The sequence below is a fragment of the Myotis davidii genome, unplaced genomic scaffold (assembly GCF_000327345.1).
Source record: "Myotis davidii unplaced genomic scaffold, ASM32734v1 scaffold175, whole genome shotgun sequence".
In the NCBI taxonomy this organism is placed as follows: domain Eukaryota; kingdom Metazoa; phylum Chordata; class Mammalia; order Chiroptera; family Vespertilionidae; genus Myotis; species Myotis davidii.
Window position 1 is genome coordinate 2,994,132 of NW_006286972.1, and position 20,828 is coordinate 3,014,959.

A 20,828-nucleotide genomic window follows, 5' to 3' on the forward strand; every position below is an offset into this window, starting at 1 on the left:
GAGACATCTTATATAATAAAGAGGTAATATACAAATTAACCCTCATACCCTCACAAGATGGCTGCCTACTACTAGGATGGCAGGTATAACCAAACGACTGAACAGCAGGCTGCATGGGGCAACCAGGCCAGCACAGGAGTTAGTGAGGGGCGACCAGGCCAGTGGGTGGGGGGAGCTGGAAGTGACCAGGCCGGCAGGGGGGCAGTTATGTGCGTCCAGGCAGGCAGGCAGGTGAGCGATTAGGAGCCAGCAGTCCAGGATTGTGAGAGGGATGTCCAACTGCCAGTTTAGGCCCAATCCCTGGGATCGGGCCTAAACTGGCAGTCGTACATCCCCCAAGGGGTCCCAGATTGGAGAGGGTGCAGGCCGGACTGAGGGACACCCCCCCACCCCCACCATGCACAAATTTCATGCACCGGGCCACTAGTCTATAATAATAAAAGTGTAATATGCTAATTAGACCAGACAGCCAAACGACCTTCCTGACATCATTCTGGACATCCTTCCTGAAGAAGCTGTGGTGGCGGGGACAAGGCAGAGGTGTTTAGGGGCAATCAGTCAGGCAGGTGAGCGGTTAGGAGCCAGCAGTCCAGGATTGTGAGAGGAATGTCCAACTGCTGGTCATCCCCTGAGGAACCCCAGATTGGGAGAGAGTGCAAGCGGGGCTGAGGGGCCCCCTCCCCAACCCCATTCACAAATTTCATGCACCAAGCCTCTCGTAATAACTATGTATGATATCAGATGGGTACTAGACTATCCTAGTTTTCTAAATTAAGGCTCAGGAAAGAATAAATCTCACCACATTAAGCATCTGTGTGCCAGGTATCCTATGGGATGTCTTGCTTCCTTTTCCTAATATAGCCTTTACAATAATGCCAAGGGTAGGTGTTATTGACACCATGATTCAGAAGAAGAAACTCACATGAGGAACTATTAAATACAATATTCCTCACACACACACCCCTTACCCACAGTGTCACTTTCTGAGGTTTCAGTTATTCACAGTCAACTGTGGTCCAAAAATATTAAATGGAAAGTTCCAGGTATGAACAATGCATAAGCTTAAATTGTGATGAAATCTCAGGCGGGTTCTCTCCATCCCGCCCGGGTGTGAATCATCGCTTTGTCCAGCGCCTCCATGCTGTAGGCTCCCCAGCTGTGAGTCACCCAGTAGCCCTCGGTTGTCAGATAAACTGTCACAGATCACAGTGCCTATGTGCAAGGAGCTCTTATTTTACTTAATGGTGAGTGGCCTCAACGCGCAAGAGTGGCGATGCCGGCAATTGGGATGTGCCAAAGAGAAGCTGTATGTACTTCTTTTAACTGAAAACGTGAGTACAGTCCAATAGGTATTTTGAGAGAAACTGAGACCACATTCACATAACTCTTACAACAGTATATTGTCATGACTGTTCTGTTTTCTTATCTATTATTGTTGTTCCTCTCTTACTGTGCCTAAATTATAAATTAAACTGTATCTAGGTATGTATGCATAGGAAAAATCATAGCATACGTAGGGTTTGGTACTATCCACTGGGGGGACTACTCTATCTGCTCATGCTTTCGCTGAGGTAAAGAAAGGCCAAAACCCAGGCCCCCGACTCCTGTTCCAGCGATCTCTCCGTGGATCCAAGCTAAGTCAGCACTTCCCTGTGGCGGCTCCCACCTCACCTCACTTCTTACGTTCCCCGTTCCCCACATTTTATCAGCATTCTCTGGCCCGGGAAAGAATAGGGTTTCTATAGAAGTACATTCACCCTGTATAAATTTATTGGATGTTCTGATTCAGCTTTAGTTACAGAAAAAAGTCACAGGGAAATAACATTCTATGTAATGAGGTGAAACATTTTTCCATACTTCTCTTGATATTTTAGACATCATTCTCTGAGGTCAGAACACCAGCATTGTGCCCTGTGTTCATTGGTTGGAAGTTTATTTGATCATGGTTAATGCGGATGGGTAGCATGTACCTACGACGCAATGTCTGCCAATGTCACTTTACAGTAAAATACTGTCTAAAGCAGTGATGGCGAACCTTTTGAGCTCGGCGTGTCAGCATTTTGAAAAACCCTAACTTAACTCTGGTGCCGTGTCACATATAGAAATTTTTTGATACTTGCAACCATAGTAAAACAAAGATGTATATTTTTGATATTTATTTTATATATTTAAATGCCATTTAACAAAGAAAAATCAACCAAAAAAATGAGTTCGCGTGTCACCTCTGACACACGTGTCATAGGTTCGCCATCCCTGGCCTAAAGTATTATTTGGGACTTTAAGAGACAGGAGAAATGAGACCTACAAACATTAGTTGTGAGATGAAATTCATGGAAACTTCTGGAGCCTTGGGAAATTAAATGAACTCAATCTTCCTAGACCAGTAGGAGAAAGCCAGGAATCGTTACAAATGCTGGCTTTCTATAAGCTAAACGTAGCTGGGGGGTAAAATTCAGACCACATAGAAAACTCGTTTCCTTCCCATTCTGATTGCTTTTCACTCTCCAACTGCATAGCTTTTGCAATTAAACCTCCTTATGCTCATGAGGCATTTTCTAAGTGCCCTGAGACTTCAAATAAAATGTGCAGCTGGTTAAAAGTTTGCTTTCCTTGTCTCCTGATAGAAATTTATATTGGACTTGGGGCACCCTCTGGGTAAGACACAAGTGATTACAGTGGTAGCTCTAAACTTCTTGCTTAGCAATTTTACTAGATGTTATGTTCTTTTTACCGTGATGTTCAGCATGTTCTAGGAGGTTTGGGCAAATAGGTAGTCCCTTTCTGCTGGGCTTATGAAGTGTAGGTAGGCTTTGAATGGACACAGTTGGGGGGAAGTTGTCTAAAAATCAAATTCTTTCAGGCAAGCTGACTCCCTGCCCCTCCCCCAACTTCCAGCTGTCACCTCCTAGGAAAACAGTTGGCCCTAAGATGTACTAAAATTACTCTTCAGGAATTAAAGCCAATCATTTAACACAAATGATTGGCTTTACATAAAAATCAGTGACAACGTGTACAAAGTTTCCAAATAAAAATGCCGAATGTAAACGTAACTGAGATTGTCGGGTCCCCATACCAGGGGAAGGAAGCATGTAAAGGCAGCAGGCGTTGATGTTTTCATAGCTTGGCACACTTCCTGGCTGGCTTCTAACCACTCTGGCACTTCTAATTTTACATCCAGAGTTCCTGCCTTGTTCCCTTGCCACGGCTGCTATCATTCGTACATTCTGGTCTTTCCTCCAGGCACCTCTGGCCCTAAGTCAACAGCATTGCGTAAGGGGGAAGAGACAGAAAGTGCTCTTCTCACACTCCAAGCAGCTTAGCGAATTTGGGGTGTGTTGTTTTGTGGGGGTTTTTTTTTTCATTTTTTCATGTCCCACCTTGACCTTTCCCGTATCACTGTCATAGTATTAGGACAAGGCTTTAAAAATTAACAACAACAAAAAATGTTAACATTTATTTGGACCCACTCTCTTCTGTAAACTAAAATTTATACATCTATGTACCTTAAACACAATAAACTATACTGTTGATTTAAGTAATTATTAAACCTTCACTACTTCTCTTCCTCTTGTCCACGAAAAGAAGAGGCAAGATTTTGGAATGATTTCCCCAGGGAACTGCCTTCCTACCTCATTCACTATTGAGCCCAAAGACTTAGAAATAGGTTCTAATGGGGTCCTCACAAAAGAAACAGAAAAGCAACATGTGTCCCACTGACCGCCTAACTTATTATTTGGTCAACTGATTTAGACAGCATAGACCCAGAATCAGTGCACTGGAAATGAAATTGAAGAGCTGGGCATCGGGTTATCAATTTCAATCCAGCCGTATTCACTTTCTGCCATAACAAATTACCGTAAATTTAGTAGTATAAAGCAGCCCAAATTTATTAACTTGCATTTCTTCAATTAGAAGTCCAACAGGGTCTCATTCCTTTCCAGAGGCTCTAGGAATAAATCCATTCCCTTGCCTTTTCTGGGTTCTAAAGGACACCAACATCCCATGACTCATGGTCCTTCCCTCCACCTCCAAAGCCAGAAACGTTGCATCTCTAACCATGCTTCTTAGTCACGTCTCCCTTTCTCTGACTACAGCCAGGAAAGGTTCTCTGCTTCTAGGAACCTTTGTGATTAAGCTGGGTCCACTTGGATCATCCAAGAAAATGTCCTTATCTCCAAGTCCTTCCTATCACATCTGCAAAGTCCTTTTGCCTTGTAAGGTAACGTGTCCTCAGGTCCTGGGATGAGGACACAGACATGCTTGGGAGGCCATTACTCTGCTCACCACACCAGCTGTCAGAGCGTCATTCCCTGTGGGCAGATGCGTAGCCTTGTTGTTTTACTTTGCAGTAAATCTAACTTCTCATGGGAAGGCTCACATCTGTCTCTAAATTCCATCTGTTTCCATCCAGAAGAGCTCCTTGGTATGGGCTTGTTTTGGTTTGGTTTGGTTTGGTTTGGTTTTTGTTTTGTTTTGAGCATTCAAAAGTAGTTGGTTGCAACTACAATAGCACTTCATCTGTTGCACAATTTGTTTTCCACTTGAAAGATCATCTCAAGAATCCACAGGACCCGGCTGTATTTTCTGAGAAACTGCTGGCCCCTGCTAGATCTCAATCAGATGTTGTCGTGTCCTATCTCACATGCATCTGAAGGAGGAGTGCTCGTAAGATACGAGATGGCGCCACGGCCGGCAACGTTACTCATCTTGGGAGCGGGACAATGTAGCTGGTTTCATAAACTTTCCTTTCTTTTAGTGTTCAATTCTCTCTAAAATTCGAAGGCTTCTCTCTTACCCATCTTTGAAAGCACAGAATTTCCTAAACTTTTTAAGAACTAGATGACTTTCCCAGACTTTTCACTTATTTTTTTTTTCCTCTTCATGGTCACAACCACCACAGAAAAAGAAAGCCTGGATTTTCAAAATAATAACCCCAGTTTACAAAGTTATTATTTGGAAGCTAAATACTGAATTTTAGGTAGTCACTCTGAACCACAAAAATAAGTAAAATTGACATGATTCTCCGTATCATACTATCACTACTGTATTTTCTTGCTGTTATATGTCCTTTATTCTACCTTGGGACTCTATGCCAATAGGAAACTGCTTTATGCTTTAAGATAAATGTAAATGCCCTAGAGACTCAAAGAATAATACAGGACCTTTGAAGAAGTAAATAATCATGTGCACAAAGAATGAGGAAATGATATTTGGATTCTCCAAAGTCTGACCATTCCCAAACTTCTTAGCTTCTGCATCCCTTTACACTCTCAATAATTATGGAGCATCCCAAAGTGCTTTTGTTTATATGAGTTACATCAATTGATATTTCTTATTAGAAATTTAAGTTGAGAAATTTTTAATGCTTATTTATTCATTTTTAAATAACAATAATAAACCCATCGTGTGTTAACATAAATAATATTTTTATGAAAAAGAACTATATTTTCCAAAAATAGTTTATGAGAAGAGTAACATAGTTTTATATTTTTGCAAATCTCAATTGTATGGCTTAATAGAAAGCATCAGGACTCTTCTATCTGCTGCTGCATTCAATATATTCAATTTGCTGCTTTGGTTAAAAATATGCAAAGAAAATTCAGATATTTAATTAAGAGTAGGAGGAGTATTTTAATAATCTTTCTAGTTATTTATGGATATTCCTCTTTGGTACTACACCAAAACTCAAAAAGTGGTAGTCGTCAAAGGTTAGCTGCAATGAACATTTCCGACTCTGAACACTCATGAAGAATGTAAACAAAAAGGTAAATAATATCTTGCCACTATTGTGAAAAGAGTTTTGACTTCACAGACCCCGTGACTTTATCTCAGGAACTCCTGGAGTTCCCCACCCCCTGCCCTCTAAAACCCACTGCTATGTCTGCTAGGTGAGCAAACTGAAGGTTTCATTGTGTGAAACTCCCTTAAGTCAAAATAAGTCAGGATAGACTCACTCACTTGTAAATAAAGTTTAGTCAGTTATCTCTTCCCAATAAAATGTTCTACCACGTAATATGAAACTTATGTATGGCATTAAAGAGCTTTCGTTAACGATCTTTTGGAAATCAAATTTTACTTTGATTTGGTTCCTCATCCTACAAATGGTTTTGTCTTCCTCTCAAAGGGTACCTTCTCCCACCCATTATGTTACCCATGCTTATACCTTATCTTAGAATTTCCATCAGGGTGTTCCTGGTTATGATCCCCAACCCTGATTATAATCTCCAGGGTATGGAGAAAAATAGCAAGTCATCTTTCATGTGGGTACAGGCTAGGCAGGTGCAACAAGGAGTTCAAACCGTATTTCCAGAAGGATAGTTACAGCCAAAGAAAATGCGGTAGAAACCATTACAGTGTGTTTTTTAAAGACATTTGTCCCTGGGAAAATTGTAACAGCAAAAATAATACTAGGTAATTAGCAAAACAAAACAAAAAAGATGCTAAAAGTAAATCATAAAGTCTGCTGTTCCTCCTGCAAAGCTGACTCACACACCTGGAATACTGTGACTAATTCTGACAGCTGTATCGCAAAGAAAACATAGCTGAGCTGGAGGAGGTCCAGGGAAGCCAACCAAAATGCTGAAATGAACGGAGGCTTCTCTCAGACAGCAGACACTGAAAAAGGACAGAGAGTTAGAGTGATTGAAGCCTTTGAAATCATGAAAGGCGTAGACAGCATTTAGCATTATTAACCAAATCTAAGAATTCTCAAACCATCTTTAACTTGTGGAACTCATGAGTGGCACAATTTTAAATATAAGTAGGTTCAGGAAGGATTTCTGGTGGAAGAGTCACATGGAGGGTGGGACTCTGGGACGCATCTCTCTAACTCAGGGTGGCTGTCATGAAGGACAACCATGCCTGCTCTTAATAAAGTGCCCCCCTGGCCGGTGTGGCTCAGTTGTTTGGAGCATCGTCCCGTAAGCCTAGGTTGTGGGTTCTGTTCCCCGTCAGGCTACATACCAAGGTTGTAGGTTATATCAATCCGCAGGCAGAGCAGGTACAGAAGACAACCAATCAATGTTCTCTCTCACAACGATGTCTCTCTCTCTCTCTCTCTCTCTCTCTCTCTCTCTCTCTCTCTCTTCCTTTCCCTCTCTCTAAAATCAATAAGTGTAACCTCAGGTGAGGATTAAGACAATAAATAAATAAAACAAAGTACCCCTTGGTGCTGTCTGATAAAATATTTTCCTGTGCTCGTATTTGTGCAGTTAAATGCAAAGATTATTTTCTAAGGATCCCTTGCTTTCCCATTCTTCTGACCTATGAAGGGTTCTAGCTTTGCATACCCTGTCTTTCTCTCTTCCCCCTTCCAAGAAGCTCCTACTTCTGCCAGACTGGCTCATGTAGGGTTTTTCTGGGATGTATCAGGTGTATAGAGGGGAGAAGAGCATAGGAAATAGGAGGGCTGGTGCGAGGGGAGTTTTCTAGGTGAGACATTTGAAAACTCAGGGCCCAGATACACCGGCAGAACACGCCCAGTGGATGGGAGAGAAGTGGGAGGAGGCATTTTAAAAGCATTGCCTTTGAGAGATGTGAGGTATTTAAATTACTTTGCAGCAAATGTTGGTTGAGGCGCTGTATTCTTTTGACCAGGGTGTACCCCAGGCTTAACCACACCAGTCAAGGCTCTACCAACATTCCCCAGGTGGGCTCCTCCGGTAATGCTCTCTGGGATTCCTTGCTAAAACTCCTGGGATTCTCAGTTTATATTCCTGCTCTACCTCATGACACTTTGCAGTATAAAGTGGTTAAATTAAACCCCTTGGAGGACCTCCGAAGTTAGGTAATTGGAGCATAAGAAAGAATCTGTCATCAGATGCCTTTTACAAGTTCATTACAGATAAAACCAACGCGAAGTGGTTAGAAGCAGAGGTTAAAGTTTCACTCTCTTGGACTTGGTCTAATAATGAATGAAACTGCTGGAGTGGATGGCAGTCTGCTAAGAATATGATTTGGAAACAGGAAAACCAACCAACGTGTGGTTTAAAGGTAAAGTAACACCAGCCTCCCAACACTACGCCTCCCTCTAATTTTATCATGTTCTTTGTGATGAGAACTGTCAGGTGAGTAAGAGAATATACACCTTCTCAAGCAGAGATGTTTCTTTATATATGTGTGGCCAATGAATCACCAAAACACTCGAAAACTCAGGCACTGTGACCGCAGCTCAACACTAGTACATTTTCTTGAAGAATTGGCCTACTCCACAGATCCAAAAATCGCTCTAAAACACAGCCAGTACCAGGATGGGGGACAAGGAGCCTACGGGAAGAGAGGCTCAGAGGACAGCGAGTGCCACAAACATGGAAAATGGAATGAAAAGAAGCCGTTCGCTGTTTTCCCCGTTGGGAAAGAATCAGCTAAGCCTGCTGGGATGCATGTGCTTCGCGTAAAACGCATTTGCTGCTTTTTAAGACTTCGGGTAACATTCCTAAACTAAGAAGCCGTCCAGATTCCGCATCCTTTATTAAACGGGCTCTGCGCGTCCTGGTTTGTGAGGAAATTCTCCCGACTTAACCGTGTGGCTAATGCCTCCCATGGTCTGTGATAAGGTTTTATGGCCCTTCCTCCCGCTGGTGGCACTTACTAAACCCAGTCGGCCCCAGGGCCTTGTTATTTTTCACTTTCCTTACAGCCGCTATAAATCCTAGACCCTGGTTTTTAATATGTTCGCCATTAAAATATATTAGCTAAAAACCCGAGGTACATTTAATAAAAATCCCAGGCCCCTGCCACCCTCCCCTCTGGTGATATGCGCCTTTCCTTCTCAAATCCCACCTTCTCTTTATGGTCTCGGGGGAGGAGGGAGACGCTTTCATTACTGTGTATGACTTCAAGTAAAAAATACTTTGTGTGAATGATCCCTGCAGATACCAGCCGTGTGTTCAGCTCTCATTTTTCTCTGTCCACCCAGAGCTCTCGGCTGCAAATATCCGCAACTCTCCGTGAGGGGCCTTCTGGCTGCTGACTGTATTGGCCCCGTGGATCAGCCCTCAACCTTTGACTGACTGACTGATGTTGGGGACTAACTCTCCAGCGTCCTTGCCTTCAGGTGCAACCCCGAGGCATGTTCTACAGCGCCTCTCGCCTCACGGGGGTCCCAGAGGGGATGAGCCCGGGCGCTGCAGTTACCTGCTCAGCGCTGCACCTGTCCCGGCTCCCTCCCCTTCCCTGTCTCAGTGCCCAGCTCCCTGGAAGGCACTGCCTGGGATTCCCTCCCCACAGAGATTATTACTTGCACAAAATCCTTATCTCAGGATCTCCTTCTGGGGGAGCCCAACTTGAATCAGAGGGTAAACTGAGCAAGATTCCCTGATGGGAAAGAAAAAGAATCAGCCCAGCCAGTGTGGCTCAGTGGTTGAGCATCAGCCTATGGCTCAGGAGGTTACAGTTCTATTCCCCATCAAGGCATATGCCAAGGGTTGTGGGCTCAATTCCCAGTAGGGGGAGTACAGGAGGCAGACAATCAGTGATTCTCTCTCATCGTTGATGTTTTTATCTCTCTCTCTCTCTCACTTCCTCTCTCTGAAATCAATAAAAGTATTTTTTTTAAAGAATCAAAACAGAACTTTAAAAATGATTCATCTAAAGGCGGAAACTGATAGGAACAACTTCACTTTAATTCAAGCCTGTCTGCGATAGGAACTCACAACAGAACAAGGCAATTTACAAACATTTGACAGGGATCCACAAAAGCTTCAGCGAGGAGATCGTGTTTCAAAAAGGTCTCCAGGGATGACTACAAGTTCATGTGGGGCAGACATGTTTAGAGGACAGCCAAGGCCGAGGGACAACAGACTCAAAACCAAGAAAACACAGCGCCCTTGGGGTGAGGGGGCTGCAAGAAGCTGAAGCAGGAAAGCTGCTCAGGGCCCTGAATGTGATGCTGAATCCTAAAAGCATACCTTTCACTTTCTGGGGAGAAAATAAATGTTTGATCAGCGAATGAATACATTACAGTTGTTTAGAAACATAGGAGCAAAGCATATAAGACAGATTTTTAGAAATAAGAACAGTATAAAACTTTCAAATCTTATACATACATATATATATATAAAACCCTAATATGCAAATAGGCCAGATGGTGGGACAACTGAACAACCAGTCACTATGACATGCGCTGACCACCAGGGGACGTGTGCAGCACATGTTGGGCTTCGGCAGCAGGTGGCAGAGCACGGAACGGCTGCAGCAGGATGGTGGAGCAGGTGAGTGGGGGTGCCAGACCAAGATCTCACACCTGTTGCTGGCGCCATCCCCAGTTGCTCCGAGCTATCAGCGAGTGCAAGCAGGGCCGGTGCCATCAGCTCATGGGAGCAGCAGCACTGGGAGCAGGGCTGCCAGCAGACAGGGGACCAGGGGGCGCTGGTTGCTGTCATCTGGGGGAGCCTCTGCTGGTTACTAAAAATTCTTTGCTCCCACGCGGCACTCGCACCTGCTGCCAGTGCCCGGCACTGGCCCTGACTGCTCGGCACCATCAGCAGGTGCAAGCGGTGGCTGCTGGCCCCAATCACCCCTGAGGGCTTCTCCACCTCCCCCTGGTCCTGAGGGGCAATCGAGGCAGCAGCTGCCGCTTGCACCTTGGAGAAGCCCTGTCGGTCGATTGGGATAGGCAGCCCCCGCTCACACCCACTGACAGTGCCAGCCTCGCTCGCACCCGCTGATGGGCGGGGCCCGTGCCATCAGCAGCTCATGGGAGCAGCAGCACTGGGAGCAGGGCTGCCAGCAGACAGGGGACCAGGGATGTGGTAGGAGGGACCAGGTCGGGGTGTGGAGGATGGGTAGAGACCCATCCCTGTGCCTACTGCAGCCTCACAGCCCACAGTTCCTTTCAAGGTGCACGAATTCGTGCACTGGGCCCCTAGTTTGTAATAAAGCTAAGTAAAGGGTTTTACTGGTTTAGACTAATTGTGGCAAACCTAACATTTCGGTGTATATGTGTTTGCATAGATTTATACATATGAATATTGACAGCCGGCTGGTCCTGATTGTCCCTGATTGGGCCTGGGCAAAACGGCCCTGATCGCTGACCAGGTCAAGAGACCCCACCCGTGCATGAATTCAAGCACAGGGCCTCTAGTTTACTATAAAGGCCCAGAGTAATGCAGCCTCTCCCCACACATTCAGCCTCAGCCTCATCTCTTACAAGTCACTCACTCATTCTCAATGCTCCAGCCACGCCCATACAACTTTAGTTCCCCAGAAAAACCCATGATCCCCAATACCCTGGGGACTTTGCATGTACAATGAGTCCAGTTGGGGATGATGTGTGTCATAGGCAAGCCACAATTATGGGACCTAATACAGCCGATATCAGGGTGATATATTCTTTTTGACAATTCATTTTCCTACAAACCACCTCTTCCAACCACCTAAGGTTGCATTTACAGCAAGAATTTATCATCCAAATATTAACAGTAATGCTAGCATTTGTCTCAGTGGTCTAAGATCACAGTGGTCTCAGGCTTCAACTATTTCTAAAGTTCTTTTAGGTATTGGATCACTGCTCTGTGATCCAAATCCAGATGACCCCCTAGTGCCAGAGGTGACATGGACCTTTAAAACAGACCGAGATAAGTACAACAGAATATCTCAGGAATGGACTCAGAAGTATGCCTTGTGATGCTAACCTCAAATCAGATTAACTTGCATTATAATTGAAGTAAACTTTAAACTACTGTTTAAAAATCATTGTGTGTGTGCCCTTTCCCAGCTCCCCCTCCTTTACCTATTTAACCCCCAATCCTCCTCTGACATCACTTTCTCAGGTAACCTTCCCTGGCCCCAGACCAGCCCAGATCCCTCTGTTCCGTGTTCTCCTGATGTTCTACTATTTTCCTTCTCCAGCTGCTGTTATCTACCTGTGTGCTGATTTGATTGTCCACCTTCCTCTCTAGACCACAAGTTCTGTGAAATACATGTAGCAGGGGCTTAAGAAATTATTGTAATAAATTAACTTGCCTCGTGTATTTTATTAGTCACTTTAGATGCATTATCTATTTAGGACCGTGTATAGCTAAAGAATACTAAGGCTGAGAGAATCTTAAATAACTTTCTCAGTCGGTGATGACGAGCCTGAACTTTATTCTAAATCTGTCTGACTTGAGCTGACACTCCCGACCACCACCCTATTCTGCACGGGAGAACAACAGGTGACGTCCATGGAGCAGTGTTAGTGTTAAGTGTTGCGAGAATGTTTTTCTACTCAGTATTTTCTGTTATATCACTGTCTTAATACCCCTTCAACAAAAATGGTCTTCTACATGATAGATAATTTTTTCTGAGCTTTATCTTATACAGATTCTAATTTCTAACTAATCTCTTAGCATCCTTCTCCAACTTGGTTATATGGCTTCCCGCTGTACTATACTATGCCATTCCAGATATATTTTTCCTACTCTATGCCTATGTTTTCCTCTAACTTTTACAAAGCTGGAATAAAGTGCCAAAATGCACTACCATTATGGCTTGTCAATTTTGTTCAAAGTATAAATGCATTTTCCGGTACAGGTGGGGTATGGAAAGTGTTTTTAGAATAAGGCAGGAAGGGATGATGAGATGAGGCTGAACTCTATACAGAATCAAGACTAGGAAAACTCAGTTCCAGTTTGGAAACAATGAAACCAGATAATAGTCCCAGTTGAAAAAGCAAACATGGTTGAAGAATGCCTACAGCATCATGGGACTGAGAAATATGCAAAAGGCTAAACACAGTCTTTATTTTAAAAAAGGAAGAAAATTTTTCAATAACATTTACCCAAAGGAGAGTTCGGTGTAATGGATAAACTTATATAATAACAGAACGACTATGTATTTTCAATATGCTGCTGTTTTGTTAATGAAAGTGGAAGAATTTACGATATATACAAATACTTTTGTTAGCTTCAAACAAAAAGCAATTCGAAGAAAGAGAAAACGGGTGAGGTCCCAGTGAATTAAGAAAATCAGGTCAACTTGATTAATGGTGAGACAAAGCAGTAGATGAAAATACCAACAATTCTTGCATAATCTGTCACTGATTGTTGGCAACAAGTTCAGGCATGAGCCGTGGTATTGTCCTGGCCCACAATCCTGTGCCTTTTCCCAGAGAAATCTTCTTCTGCCCCACACAGCCAGCCCCCACAGCTCCCCCAAAAGAGGCAATTCTGGCCCTGGCCCGTTTAGTTCAGTGGATAGAGCATTGGCCTGCAGACCAAAGGGTCCCAGGTTCAATTCCAGTCAAGGGCACATACCTGGGTTGCAGGCCCAATCCCCAGTAAGGGGCGTGTTGGAGGTAGCCAATCAATGATTCTCTCTTATCTTTGATGTTTCTCTCTCTCTCCGTCGTCTTCTTCTCTGAAATCAATAAAAATATATATTAAAAAAAATAAAGTAACTTATGATGCATGTCTTGATTTAGATACCCCCAAATGCAGATCCTGAGATAGAATTGGGGTGCAGTTACTTTATTTGGAAGATGATCTCAGGGAGCACGAGTGGGTCAGTAGGAAAAATGAGACAGGGACCAGGGACAGGAGATAAACTAAACAGAGTGTAGTAAGGAAATGGGTAATTGCTGTGGGCAACTAGGCTTCAGACCCAGAGGGACACCAGGAGGCACCGTATGAATGGAACATATGAAATCCCACACAGCCATCTCTACGCTGCTATACACACACCACCTGCTTCCCAGGTGTTGCAGAGTAGAGTGTGGGCTTAGGTTCTGCCAGTTCTCAGATTGGACTCTGCAAGTTCTATCATTCCCAGCCTCAAGCCCCACCTACTATCAGAGGCCAGTCTATTGTTCGGTCAAACAGTGCTGTCCAGCTACCCCTGCCTGCAGGTGACTCATCTCATTTGAAGTCTTGCTTTTCAATCATTAGGGATGATTTTTATGATCTGGTCTTCGACCCTTTTTTGTCCCTCTGTTTCCTAAAATAATTTCAAAAGACTGTACCTTCTACCTAAGTTGACATCTATACTTTTTTTTATCATAAATTTAAGGCGTTGCTAGATGTGACTTGCGGAGAGCTGTAAATATTGAAAAGTGAAATAAGCCAGAGAAAGACAAATACCATATGATCTCTCTTATATGTGGAATCTAATGAACAAAATAAACTGACAAACAAAATAGAAACAGAGGCACGGATACATGGAACAGACAGACAACTGTCAGAGGGAAGAGGGGGAATGGATGAAAGAAGGTGAGGGGATTAGCAAAAACCATATGTGCCTAACCCATAGACACAGACAACAGTGTGGTAATGGCCAGAGGAAAGGGGCGGAGGGGCCTGGATTGAAGGTGGGCAAAGGGTGGGGTGGTTGGGTGGGGAATGGGGACGTCTGTAATAGTGTCAACAATAAAAATAAAGTAAAAAATAAAATAAAATAAAACTGTCATCCACTATTTTTAATGTTTCCAATGAAATATAAATTCTAAAGGAAACTGATACAATTGTCCATTCAAAAATATAAACATACAAGTGTCTCTTGTTTTATAATGTTCCCTGAAGTCATATTTTCATTTTATTTTCCTCATAGAACTTTATCCTAAATATAACATATTATACTTGAAAGAATTTTGCTAAATAAACCTACCTCATAATTGACTGAAAAAAAGGATGTAAATTGACATTTATTTTTTAATTTCCTGTGACCACAGAGGTTCAAATGTTTTGGGGTTTTTTCTTTTGAGACGATATACTTCTCATTTAGTATACAATTAATTTAAAAAATTACAAATATGTTTAAAATATTGTTAAATAAACATATAAATACAAATTCTACCAGAAAATCAGTTCTTAATAAAATGAACAGGACTGGTTTGTTTTTCCTAATTATTTCAACTCTTCATGAAAAAATATTATTTGTTGCTAGAATGGGAAGAGGCCATAATTAATGTCATGTCATTCCTCATTTAAAATAACAGCACTGAAGTTAAAGGGGACAGAGAGGGATCAATTTTTAAAAAAAAAAAAATATATTGTAGCTGGAAATGGAATAGATTTTGTAATAGTAACGTCTTTCCATTCTTTGAACTTTTTCAAAGTCACATCCAAATGCAGCACAGTGGTCTGTCATCAAGGATTACTCTGAATAATCCTGAGTAGGTCTTCAGTTCTGTTTAGAGCAAAGACTTTAAAACATCATCGGAATTGTAGGCGGATGTGTTCGCCAGTCCGAGCAGTTTGCTTTCTCAATATCATTATTTCACAGAGGCCCTTGGGTTGGCACTGGGGGTTTATTCACCACAACAAGAATAGGAGAGAATAAGGAGGGGAAATGGGGAAAGGGCAAGTGTGAAAAGAACACAAGAAGAAACCCCAGAGATCTTAAGTGTAGGGCTTATCCATAGACAAATCCAGTTGAGAAAAGAGGACATGGGAAATTGGACACTGATTTGCTTAGCGCTGCCCATGTCCCAGCATATCCCCTGGGAAAGCCTGAAACCCCAGGGTACGCGCACACACAGCCTGGTCACAGTTCACTGGCCTTGGAGTAGACTGTGACCCCCAAGTCCTTGGGAACCTTGCCTTGTGCAGTTCAAAGGCCAGGCTTTTGAAACCCAAACACTGAGAATGAACTCTTGGGTTTGGCCATGAAACCCTAATGCTCTGGCAGCTGCCTGAAAAGGAAAGGAGGAACATGGGGGCAAATAGTTACCCCCCAAAAAAACAGTGCATTCGTTAACACCTGGCCACAAATTAAAAGAGCCTGCTCAAAATAACAAGTGCACAGCGTGCATCCTGGGTGTTATAGGATTCCCCAAGTCCAAATCATTTGATTTGGGTTTTCATTCAAGACTTAAGATCAGCATAGAAGAAACAGCAGAGGGCAAAACGAGGGCAAAAATAGGGGTGCTGGAAATCACCAGGATATTCAGGAAAAAAGTGGAACCGTTTTTGCAATATTCATATAACAGGCAAAGGGGGAGAGAACAACATAGAGAAGTTAAAGGGGACAGAGAGGGATCAATGGAGGGGTCCACACAGGGGAAGCGCCTGCAGTGGCCATCTGTAATGATCTTTAACATTCACTAATGCCGGGGGCAAAGACCAACAGTAGTTAGCATATTAATGTGAAACGATATTCATCAGGACTGAAAATCAACATAATATTGCCCTGCTGTTGGCCAAGTGGCTCAAGGCAATCCCCTAAACTGATAATTCTTTTACTGTTTTACCAAACTTTACCTTTGATATGCCTGTATGCATTCCTAAAGGGCAAATGTGTATTCAAGTGAATAAAAAGCAGATGGAACCCAGTTTCAGAAAGCTTCTCCACTAGAGGGAAGTTTTCCGCCTGGCTCCCCATGCCTTCTAAATTCATATTTCTTGTCTAGTGTTTTCATTTGTGCTTGGCCCCTTCTTCAGGTCCTGACCCCTAGCCGTAAATGGATGAAGCAATCACAACTAAGGCAGGAGAAATGTGGACGGGTCATCAGGATTCTATGCCATTGGAAGTATGTCAGGAAATTAAGTAAAATCCACAGGTAGATAAACTCTTAAGAACAGCCTGGCAGGTCTTGCCTTTGTGGAAACTTTCCAGTGATTGGTTTAGATTCATATGGGTGTTAAATGTAGCTTTATTTGACATGTAGTGTGTGTATGCTTACATGTGATCATCTAAAACAGCCTACTGCTATTTAATTATATAGCAAGAGTGTGTGGTTTCACATGGTCTAAACCAGTTGGGTGCTGATGATTTCTCTACTGACTGGTTTATTTATTAAATTAAGAGTGATTCCTTCTATCACAGGGCAAAGGGGCACACCAAAATGGGCTCCGTTTGAGTTGAATTACCAAGATTTTACCTAGAAATGTAAAAGAAAACAACACTAAAATTTGTTATAACTTTTCTAAGCAATCGCAATAACAATGATAAGGACTTTGTCACATCCTGGCCTTGATATCAACGTTCAGATAGAGACGCTGGGACTCATATTATGACACTGAAGTAAATGTTCTTCCGCAGATGCCTGTGGTGAAGAGAAGAATGCCCCCTCCCCCTGAAAGATGGCCACATAATTCATCCCCAGACTGGTGAATATGTTGTCTCCCACGGCAAAAGATGAGATAAATCAAGGACCTTGAGACAAGGAGGTTTTCCTTGATTATCTGAGTGAGCTCGATGTGACCACAATGGATGTGACCACACGGGTCCTTCAAAGTGAAAGAAGGAGGCGTGAAGGTCAGAACCAAAGGGAATGCGATGGCGGATGCAGAGATTGGAGCGATGTGGGGCCACGAGTGACGGATGTAGAAACTGGGAAAGGCAGGAAAACGCATCCCCCAGAGTCTTCAGAAGGAACCAGCCCTGCTGACAACTTGAGTTCAGCCCAGCCAGACCCATTTCAGACGCCTGACCTCCAGAACTGCAGGGTAAAAAATTCATGTTGTCCTAAACACTCAGTTTGTGGTCATTTGTTACAGTAACAGTAGGACATGAACATAGTTCCCTAGTTAAATAACAGGTATTCTTACAAATTAACAGTGTAGACATAGCACATATTAACTACACATTAAAATGCAATCCTTTTTAACAATCATCACCTATGACTTTAGATTACCCTATGTAATCTAATGCAGTTATGAAAATAAGTATATTACCTAGGCCCAAAGGAAATTGAGAGAGGAGGATAGCCGACATTGGGGTTATTAGAAATTATGGACCTCCCAAAGGGTGGGAAATTTACCAACTGTGCTTTTCTTTTCTACTCAAGAAGTTTACATATGTTTGCCCAAAAATCCAAGAAAATGAAAGCACTCTAAGTATATCTTCAGCGGACAAATACATGCTTTTGACCTAAATTCATGATGTAGAGAACAGATCAAAGGCCAGAGGTCACTGGAGATAGGAAAGTATCAGATTTTAAAAATGGATATAACCCAAATAGCACGGGCCAGCTTGAATTTTGGTGAACCTAATGATTTTTTTGAAAAATATCTGTTAGAACTCCTCTCCATGCCAGGCCCCAGGGTAAAACCACAAGTAGGAATTAATCTGTTGTACTTTGTAAAGTCCAAGTGCTGTTTTCCTGTTTTTAACTTAAAAACATACAAAAAAAAAAACAGAACTTGAGCTAGGATGTAAGAGAAGAGATGGAGACAGCACATTTTAACCTCTTCAAGCTGCCAAGCCACGATCCCCCCCCCCCTTTCCCTCCAGAGGGGGTCAGGCAGTGCCCACGCCCCACCCTCCGGGAGCTGTGACCCCTAGTGAGGGGCAATGCACGCAGTGTCCCCTCCTAGACCATGTTTGAAGAATGTCCAGGAGTGGGCAAAGCTTCGGGATTGAGTGCACACTCATTTAAATACACTGACCTACACTCATCAGAAAGAATATATGCACCCCTATACTCATAGCAGTGCAATTTACAATAGCTAAGACTTGGAAACAGCCTAAGTGCCCATCAGCAGATGAATGGATTAAAAAAAAACTATAGTATATTTACACAATGGAATACTACACGACAATCAAAAGGAAAGAACTCTTACCATTTGCAACAGCATGGATGGACCTGCTGTTGGATGGAAAGTATTAATGCTGAGTGAAATAAGCCAGTCAGAGAAAGGTAAGTATCACATGACCTCACTCATATGTGGAATCTAATGAACCAAATAAACTGATGATCAAAAATAGACCCAGAGACATAGAATCATGACAGACTGTTGAACCTCAGAGGGAAGGCAGGGGAAGAAAAAACATAAATACACAGAACTGAGAAAGAACAAGTGAGAAAACACTAAGGGTGCCCAAATAATTGTAGCCTCATTAATACTTTCTGGAAAGTCCTTAACCCTTAATAACATTGTTGGCTTCTCTCTCCATTTCTCCCCAAAGTGACATGGGCATGCCGCTATGATCAGATGGGAAAGCCTGTTCTCCTTTTGAAGTCACCTCCAAGTTCAGCAGCTGCTTACGCCCCAAAATTCCTCCTACACGGCGGTCATCCAAAGGTCCAGCTGAGTGAAGACTGGCTCCCTGTTGGCGGTTGGCAGGAATTAGCTCCTCGTGGCTGTTGGACTGGGGGCCTCTGCTCCTTGCAGTGGGACCTCTCCTTAGGATGCTTCTAGTATAGCAGTTGGCTTCCCTCCAGAGCCAGGGCTCCAGGTGGAAGAGAAAAGAAGGAGCCAGAAAGATAGTCACTCACTTTTTGTAACCTGACTCGGGAGCGATATCCCATCACTTCTGCCATGTTGTGTCTGTTAGAAGCAAGTCACCAGGGCCAGCAGGGGAGGGGAGATCACACAGGCCATGGTGACCAGGAGGCAGGGACCAGAGGGAACCTCCCAGAGGCAGCCCCCCGTGATGGGCAAGTCCTCCTCCCTGGGAGCAGCTTCCCCCCAGGAGAAGTGGTAGCGAGGGGGTACACTACACGTGCTCTTTCACACCCGCCAACTGGGTAAATAAACTGAATGAGTGAGGGAACAGTGGAGAGAGGAGCTAATGGGGAAAGGCGAAAGGGAAGTGAGAAGGTCTTCTAAATGGAAAGGAACACCAAGAATAAGGAATGAGCAGTCCCCAACACTCACAATACCCTGTTGATACTACAACATCCATTTTACATAGAAAGAAAGTGAAGTGTGGGCAGACTGAATAACCCACGGTCACACAGATGCTATGTGATGGAGCCTGAATCTTTCAGCACCCAACCCCTGAAAAACTGCCATTCTCTGTATTATAATTATAATTGTACTTCCCCGTGGTCAGAATCTGCTTGGAACAACCATTTGATTAATTGGACACTGATACTTGCCAGTGAAAATATCTCATTTCAAGAAGGGGAGTAAATTATTTCTTCTGTGTCCTTAAATGCCCCCCAAACGTGAAGTTCTATGACAGGGATGGGGCGAGCGCTCTCCCAGAAAAGCAAGTGCACACCTGGCTTGGAAGCAACGGTCACCGGAGCCAACCGCTGGCCCTGGAGATGCAGCAGAACCTGAGCGGGGCGGCCGGGGCGGTCAGCCCAGGGCCCTGCCAACAGCCTGTAGCACAGGCAGAGGTGGTGACGTCCAGAGGTTTGTCCGGAGCGCGTGGGTGGGATGTGTTGCTCCTGAGAGCATGCCAGGTCGCAAAAGCACTGCTTTGAACTTGAAACAAGACACTTGGCTTTCGTCGGCTATCCGGTCTCTCCTGCCCTTTGTTCTGTGACATCGACTATAGATCAGAGATGGCGACACTTGGCCGCCCCGGCCTTTGAAGTGCAGGGTCTGTACAGCAGCTATTTCCAGTCCCACCTGCTACACAGAAATATCAGGCCTAGTGACCTTTGTCTCTTCATGGCTTTGCAAAAAATTGACCAAAAAACAACAACATTTTAACCAAAGTATCATGATAGGTGCACTCTCAGATTTAGTCTCAGTGATTCACTGGATATTTGAGTGCCCACTGTGTGCCTGGCACTGAGAATAGAACAGAGGACTCATGTGCCAGGGGCGCAGGGCCTCATGTGGGGAGACACATACAATGAGTGCTGTTGTAAAGGGTTGTCCCTGTCATGTGGGGTCTCTGGGGGGGGGGGGGGGCGCTGTACATGTGAAGGGGACCCTCAAAGACAGAAAACTCTGGATCATGGACAATCCTATGTGTGTCTCTCTGGGAGCCAGTCCACGAAACTGTTCTTCCCTTGCCCAGAACAAAAGCCTAGGAGGGGTGAGGTGTGGAGAGGAACTAGATGGGGGTCCACGGGTCAGGATAAAGGAACTGGTGTGAACGTTTCCCGGAGAGACAGGTATAACGAATGTCCCACAGAAACCTATTTCTCCCTCCAGATCAAATTTTGCTTGTTGGCAATACACAGATTCTTCTAGAATAGGGACTCTGCGAGATTGAGGCTCTACGGG

General features: G+C 43.7%; 1 long non-coding RNA gene and 1 pseudogene across 1 annotated transcript; both read left to right on the forward strand.

Moving 5' to 3' along the window:
- Positions 1 to 1,183: 1,183 nt before the first annotated feature.
- LOC107182291 lies at positions 1,184 to 4,768 on the forward strand. Its single transcript, XR_001513006.1, has 2 exons — positions 1,184 to 1,331; positions 4,549 to 4,768. It is a non-coding gene; the product is annotated as an uncharacterized LOC107182291 (long non-coding RNA).
- Positions 4,769 to 11,249: 6,481 nt separating this feature from the next.
- On the forward strand, positions 11,250 to 11,626 carry LOC102760428 (annotated as a pseudogene).
- Positions 11,627 to 20,828: the final 9,202 nt, after the last annotated feature.